Genomic DNA, 7,908 nt, shown 5'->3' with positions numbered 1-7,908 from the left:
CCTCTGCCTCCCAAGTGCTGAGATTAAAGGTGTGTGCCACCACACCCAGCCAGGAATGATTATGTTTTATGGGAACTAGAACCACCAAGCAGCTCAGATTTTCTAAGAAAACAAAACAAAAATGGTAAGTAGAGCCAGGCATGGTGGTGCACGCCTTTAATCCCAGCACTTGGGAGGCAGAGGTAGGCGGATCTCTGTGAGTTCGAGGCCAGCCTGGTCTACATAGTGAGTTCCAGAACAGCTGGGGCTACAAGGAGACCCTGTCTCAAAAAAGACAAAAAAAAAAAAAAGTAACTAGAGTCTGGAGAAGTGGCTCAGCAGTTACAAGTACACACTACTCTTCCAGAGGACCAGAGTTCAATTCTCAATATCCACACTGTGCAGCTAATAGGCTGTAACTTCATTTCCAGGGGGTCTGATGCCCTCTGGCCTCTGCAGGCACCTGCACTTATATGCACATACCCACACATACACATAACTAAATAGAATAGGCCAGGAATGGTGGCACACACTTTTAATCCTAGCACTAGAAAAGCAGAGGCGGGCAGATCTCTGGGTTTGAAATACAGCCTGGTCTATATAATGAGTTCCAGGCCAGCCATAGCTACATTCTGAGACTGTCTCAAAAAATAAGTATTTTTTAAAAAGGTAGTTGGGCTGGAGAGATGACTCAGTGTTTAAGAGCACTTGCAGAGGACCCAAGTTCAGTTCTGAGTACCCACATGGCAGTTAACAACTGACCTTAACTCCATTTTCAGGGGATCTGATGCCCTCTTCTGCCCTCTCCCTGCATTGCATGTACACAGTATTCTTGTATACATGCAGGCAAAATATACATATCAAATAAAAATTTAAAAAGGCATAGTGACAAAGTATAAATACAAATAAAGTATAAGTTTTGACAAACAATAACTAGGGATGGTGGTGTTGAAAAATGACCTCACGTAGACCAGGTTAATAACCCTTTATATGCATAGCTCAGGATGACCTTGAACTCCCCATCCTGTCTCCACCCCCTAAGTGTTGGAATTGTAGATTTGCACCACTATGGCCAGCTAAGAATTTTTTAAGAGCATAAAGCTATCAAAATGTACTGCATGATGAGCAGTGAGACTATCCACTACACTCTTTCTTTCTTTGGTTCCTTAGGCATGGTTTGGTAGTACAAGAACTGTAACATCACAAATTTAATAAAACATGACTATGGCTGGACATGGTGATTCATGCTGTAATCTCAGGCAGAAACAGAAAGGTCACTCCAAGTTCAAGGCCAGCCTGACCTACATACCTCAGTGAGACCCTGTTTGTGGTGGTTTGAATGAGAATGTCTCCTATAGGCTCCAAGTATTTGGACATTGTGTCCCCAGCTGTTTTGAGAGGTCTTAGAAGATGTGGCCATGCTGGAGGAAGCAAGTCACCGGGCTTAAGAGAGTTCTTAATCCTTGAGGGATCTCATCTCATTTTGCGTCCTGTGCCTGCTTGAAGATGTGAGCCTGTTTCTGCTCCTGCTCCGGCCACCTCCTGCCACCGTGGCCCCCTGCCATGAAGGACACTAATTTCCCTGGAACTGTAAGCTCAAATAAGTCCCCTTGGACATAGTGTTTTATCACAGCAACAGAAAAGTAACTAATATACTGCTTCAAAAAACTAAACACACCAAACAGTAAAAGAAAATTTATGGTTTATGGCAAATAAGTTCTAAATGGAATGATGGTAAGAATCTCTCTTCTTGTGCCTGGTTCTGGCTGACCACCTGACAGCCCCCGGATCCTACTTCCACGTGATGGTGAGCGTCCCCTAATTGCTCCATACCATCCTCCCCCTACCTGGGATTTTGTGAGGCCCCTCCCAAGGCCAAGGCTAAGATCCTAGCAGACAGCCTGAGAGGATGGGTTCAGACCTCCATCTGTGTAGTGGCTGGGATCTCAGCAGACCACCAGAGTGCTGAGTTCTGGCCCCCACTGACATCCCTCTGGCATAGGGCTGACAACGCACAGGACTGCCTGAGAGAGCCTGGATCCTGCCTCCACTTGGTGAAGGAAGCCTGAGTGTACCTGACTGGAACCTGAATTGGGCTTCTGTGGGTACCCCTGAATAACTGATCTGAAGCCATCAGTTCCCTCCCTCCAAAATAAACCTGAGAGAACCTGAACCCTGTACCAACCAGCTATACATAACAAAGGATCTAGGCACCTGGATAATACAGACGGAACCATACTTCAACTTAATCCTCATATCAGAATCATAAACAAAAGAAATTCACATGACAAAACTACAACAAAAGAATAATAAAATGGAAAGCCAAAACCTGTAGAAGAATTCTATAAGGAGAACCCCCGAGAGATAACCCAGGACACTGAATTTAAAAGAACAATCATAAACATGATCAAGGAATTCAGTGAATTTAAAGAACACACAAAGAGCTAAAAAGATAGGGATAAACTTCTGAATGAATTCACAAAAGAGGAAAATTGAAGAAAACTCAGGCAGAAATGAAGAAGGAAGTGCAAAACTCAACAAGCCAACTTGAAACAACAGGGGACCTCACTTCTAGAATGAATGAAATGGAAAACACTATCAACACTGGAGGATAAAGTTGAAGAATTGGACCACTCAAGCAAAGACTATGGAAAATTTAAAAAACAGGAATGGAATATGCAAGAGATGTGGGACACCATGAGAAGACCAAATGTATGGATCATAGGAATGGAGGAGGGAGAAGAATTTCAGGTTAATGGTGTTGACCCATGGTTTATTTCTTTCATTGGAAGAAAATTTCCCCAAATTAAGAAAGACATGCCCATAAAATACAGGAAGCACATAGAACACCAAACAGACAGGATCAGAAAAGAAATTGCCCACAACATATCATAGTAAAAACATACAGAACAAAGAGAATCCTAAAAGCAGACAAAGGAAAACAACAAGTCACGTACAAAGGAAAGCCCATCGGAATTACAGCTGACTTATCAATGCAAACTATGAAAGCCAGAAGAGCCTGGACCAAGGTATTTCCAGTTCTACATGACAATAGATGCCAGCCCAGAATACTATACCCAGCAAAAATGTCTATTATAGGTGAGGGGAAAGAAAAATCTTCCACGACATGAATAGCCTGAAAGAATACATGTCCACAAAACCAGCCCTTCAAAGAATACTTGAAGAAATACAGAGAGCAGAGAGAGAAACAACTATACCCCAGGGGCAACAAAAGAAAATAAAGATATAACCTAGGAAACAAAATTACACAAAGAACACAAATCAAAATGGCAGCAACCAATACACACCTTTCAATAATAACCTTAAATATCAATGGACTGAACTCTCCAGTCAAAAGACACAGGCTACACAAATGGATTAAGAAACAAAATCCATCTCTTTGCTGACAGCAAGAAACCCATCTCACCTTCAAGAACAAGCACTACCTTAAGGTAAAAGGATGGAAAAGAATATTCCAAGCAAATGGCACTAAGAAACAAGCAGGGGGTGCAATTCTAATATCTGACAAAGTACACTTCAAAGTAAAACTAATCAAAAGACATAAGGAGGGTCACTTCATTCTGATCAAAGGAACAACTAACCAAGAAGATACTGCAATCCTTAACATATATGCACCAAATTCTGGTGCACCCAAATTCATAAAAACACTACAGGACTTTAAGACACAGATTAACCCCAACTCAATAATAGCAGGGGACTTCAATACCCCACTATCGACATTAGACAGGTCAACTGGGCAAAGAAACAGAGACATCTGAATTAAATGATACCATACATCAAACGGACCTAACAGACATCTTTCGATTATTCCACCCAAACACCAAAGAATACACTTTTGACTCAACACCTCATGGAACTTTTTCAAAAATTGACCACAGCCAGGTGTGGTGGCACATGCCATTAATCCCAGCACTCAGGAGGCAGAGGCAGGCGTATCACTGTGAGTTTGAGGCCACCCTGGTCTCCATAGTGAATCCAGGACAGCTGAGGCTATAGGGAGACCCTGTCTCAAAAAGACCAAAAAAAAAAAAAAAAAAAAAAAAAATTAACAAATCGACCACATGGCCACAAAACAAACCTCAACAAATACAAAAATATTGAAATAATTCCATGCATTCTATTGGACCACAAAGCAATAAAGTTCAAAATCAACACTGGACGAAGGCCTAGTCACTACACAATTTTGTGGTGATTGAACAACACACTCCTAAACAATGAGTGGGTCAAAGGAGAAATTAAGAAATAAAAGAATTCCTGGAATTCAACGAAAAGGACAATACAACACAACACAACCTCTGGGACACATTAAAAGCAGCCCTAAGAGGGAAGTTTATAGCTCTAAGTGCCTACATTAAAAAAATTAGAGTCCAAATAAATGACCTAACCCTGCAACTCAAGGCACTGGAAGGCAAGAACAGATTTCACACACACACACATGTAAAACAGATATAAAACAGATATACGCATATAAATATATGCATATATACACATACATCTATACATAACTTTTATACTAAACTTCCCTTTATATTTTGTCATATATTTCTGTCTCAGGAGTTAACACTGTAGTCAAGTTTCATTGCAAATGGATGGATATTTAAAATCATGGGAACCTCCAAAGTTAAATCAAGAAGTTCAAACAGACCTGTAACATATAAGGAAATTGAAACAGTAATACAAAGCCTCCCAAATAAAAAAAGCCCAGGCCCAGATGGATTTACAGCAGAATTCTATCAGACATTTAAAGACCTCCAACCAATACTACTAAAATTATTCAAAACAACAGAAACAGAGGGAGAACTCCCAAATTCCTTCCCAAACCGAGTAAAGACACAACCAAAAAAGAAAACTATAGACCCATATCCTTAATGAACATACAGGTAAAAATTCTCAACAAAATACTTGCAAACCGCATACAGACACACATCAAAAAGATCATTCTCCATGATCATCAAGTAGGCTTTACCCCAGAGATGCAGGGATGGTTCAATATACCCAAGTCAATAAACGTCATCAATCATATAAATGGACTCAAAGACAAAAAACACATTGTCATCTCAATAGATGCAGAAAAGGCTTTTGACAAAATTCAGCATGCATTTATGTTCAAAGTCCTAAAGGGACCTGGACCGGAGGGAACATACCTCAAAATAATTAAAGCCATATACTACAAACCCACAGCCAATATCATTCTAAATGGAGAAAAACTGGAACCATTGCCATTAAAATCAGGAACCAGACAAGGATGTTTACTATCTCCACTCCTTTTCAATAAAGTGCTTGAAACTCTTGCTAGAGCAGTAAGACAGGAGAAGGAAATTAAAGGAGTACTAATTGGAAAAGAAGAGGTCAAACTATCACTTTTTGCAGATGATATGATACTATACCTAAGTGATCCCAAAAGTCCTAGAAGCGATCAACACTTTCAGTATAGTGGCAGGTTATAAAACCAATCTACAAAAATCAGTAGCCTTTCTATATACCAGTAACAAGCAACTGGAGAAAGAATACAGGGAAATGCTCCCATTCACAATTGCTACAAAAAAAATATCTTGGAATAGATCTGACCAAAGACACCAAAGATCTCTACAATGAAAATTTTAAATAGTTAAAAGATTAAGGAAGATACCAGGAGATGGAAAGACCTCCCATGTTCATGGATTAGAAGAATTAATATTGTTAAAATGACTATCCTACCAAAAGCAATATATAGATTCAATGCAATCCCAATCAAAATCCTCATGACATAACTTCACAGAATTAGAAAAATCCATCCTTAAATTCATATGGAGGCACAAAAGACCCTGGATAGCCAAAGCAACCCTGAGCACAAAGAGCAACGCTGGGGGGATTACCATACCAGATCTCAAAGTATACTACAGAGCCATAAAAACAGCATGGTACTGGCGCAAAAACAGACACATAGATCAATGGAACATCATTGAAGATCCAAACCTGAGTATACGCAATTTCAGCCACCTGATATTTGACAAAGGTTCCAAGAACACACAATGGAGGAAAGGCAGCATCTTCAACAAATGGTGCTGGGAAAACTGATCTCCATCTGTAGAAGAATGAAACCAGATCCTTTCGGCTTGCACAAAAGTCAACTCCAAATGGATCTAAGACCTCAGTGTGAAACTGGAAACCCTGAAACTATTAGAAGAAAATATTGGCATACAGGATATGGGTGTAGGAAAGGACTTTCTAAATCAGACAAAAGTTGCTCAGGAATTAAGGTCAGCAATCAATAAGTGGGACCTCATTAAACTAAAATGCTTCTGTACAGCAAAAGAAACAATCCAGAAAGTGAAAGCTAAACCCACAGAGTGGGGAAAAAAATCATCACCAGTGACACATCTGACAGAGTTTTAACCTCCAAAACATATAAGAACCAAGAACACAAATGACCCATTTAAACTATGGGCTAGTTCAGGAGCCAGGCGTCCACAGCATTGTGTTGGTTACAATGGCAGGTGAAGAAATTAATGACAACTACCCAGTAGAAATTTATGAGTTTTTGTTAGCCCTGGAGAGCTCCCTTGGTGCTGTGGATGACATGCTGAAGACCATGATGTCTGTTTCTAGAAATGAGTTGTTGCAGAAGTTGGACCCACTTGAAAACTAAAAATGAACCTACCATTTGACCCAGTTATACCACTCCTTGTCATATACCCAAAGAACTCATCCTATTGTAGAGACACTTGTACAACCATGTTTGTTGCTGTTTTCACAATAGCTCAGATGGAAGCAACTTAAGTGCCCCTCAACTGATGAGTGGTTAACAAAAACGTGGTATAGTTACACAATGGAATTCTATTCAGCAGTAAAGATGAAATAATGAAATTTGCAGGTAAATGGATGGATCTAGAAACTGTTACACTAAGTGAAGTAACACAGACTCAGAAAAACTAATGACATATGTTCTCCCTCATATGTGGCTCCTAGCATCAAATCCTGTTAAATTCCAGGTCCTTCAAGTGGGCTTGTTGATGGTTGTGCTCATTCATTAAAGGAGTGCCAAGCAGGGTCACTGGACCCTCACCTGAGTATCCAGCCACTCTTCCCAGCCAACTAGTCCAGCCTTGACCAACAAAAGAAAAATGAGGAGAAACCTAATAGAGGGATGCTTTAGGAAGCTCTCGTCAAGAAATTCCAATGGACTCTCATATGAACATTTGAAATTTGCCCTGTTCTGACTTTTTTCTAGTTCCCTGTGTAGAACTTGTAATGCTATAATTACTCTTGCCTCTACTTCTTCACACCTCCTACTCATGATTCAAGGACTTTCTCTTCCCCTTAGAGACAAGAGTTACACAAATTGGGAGTCTTTTAGATAGACCCACTGAAGGGGTACTCCAATTGCCTTACCCTACATCCCTGTTCAGCATGGAAGAAGCCAGAGCAGTCTGCATCACTATTCCCTATTGGCAATTTGGGTAACCCCTTCAGAGGATGGCATGATAAGAATAGGAGGTAGGAACCAGCTAGGTGGTTAGGGTAAAAAACCCCAAAGAAATGTAGCCAGTTTCTGGGCTAAAAGTCAAAATGTCCTTAGGCCTGTTAGCAACATACTCTGTTCCAAAGGCCAAAAATGTCAAAAGTATTTGGGAGCTTGTATCTAATCCTTAAAATATTTTAGGGTTACCTCTTCAGAGGGGGTATGTTGGAGGGGAGGGAGTAGGCATGGATTTGATCAAAACACCTTTATATACATGTATGAAATTCTCAATAAAGTTTTTGTAAAAGTTAAAAAAAATCTCTTAGTGAGGCTTTACTTGAATACACTTTTTTTGCTTGTTTATCTTTTTGAAACACGGTCTTCCTGTAGCCCCAGCTGGCCTGGAATTCGCTATGTAGACTAGGCTGGCCTCACAGAGATCTGCCTGCCTCTCGCTCCTGAGTGCT

The sequence above is a fragment of the Nannospalax galili genome, unplaced genomic scaffold (genome assembly GCF_000622305.1).
Source record: "Nannospalax galili isolate Female #2095 unplaced genomic scaffold, S.galili_v1.0 scaffold1224, whole genome shotgun sequence".
Taxonomy (NCBI): Eukaryota; Metazoa; Chordata; class Mammalia; order Rodentia; family Spalacidae; genus Nannospalax; species Nannospalax galili.
This window is presented reverse-complemented; position numbering follows the sequence as displayed.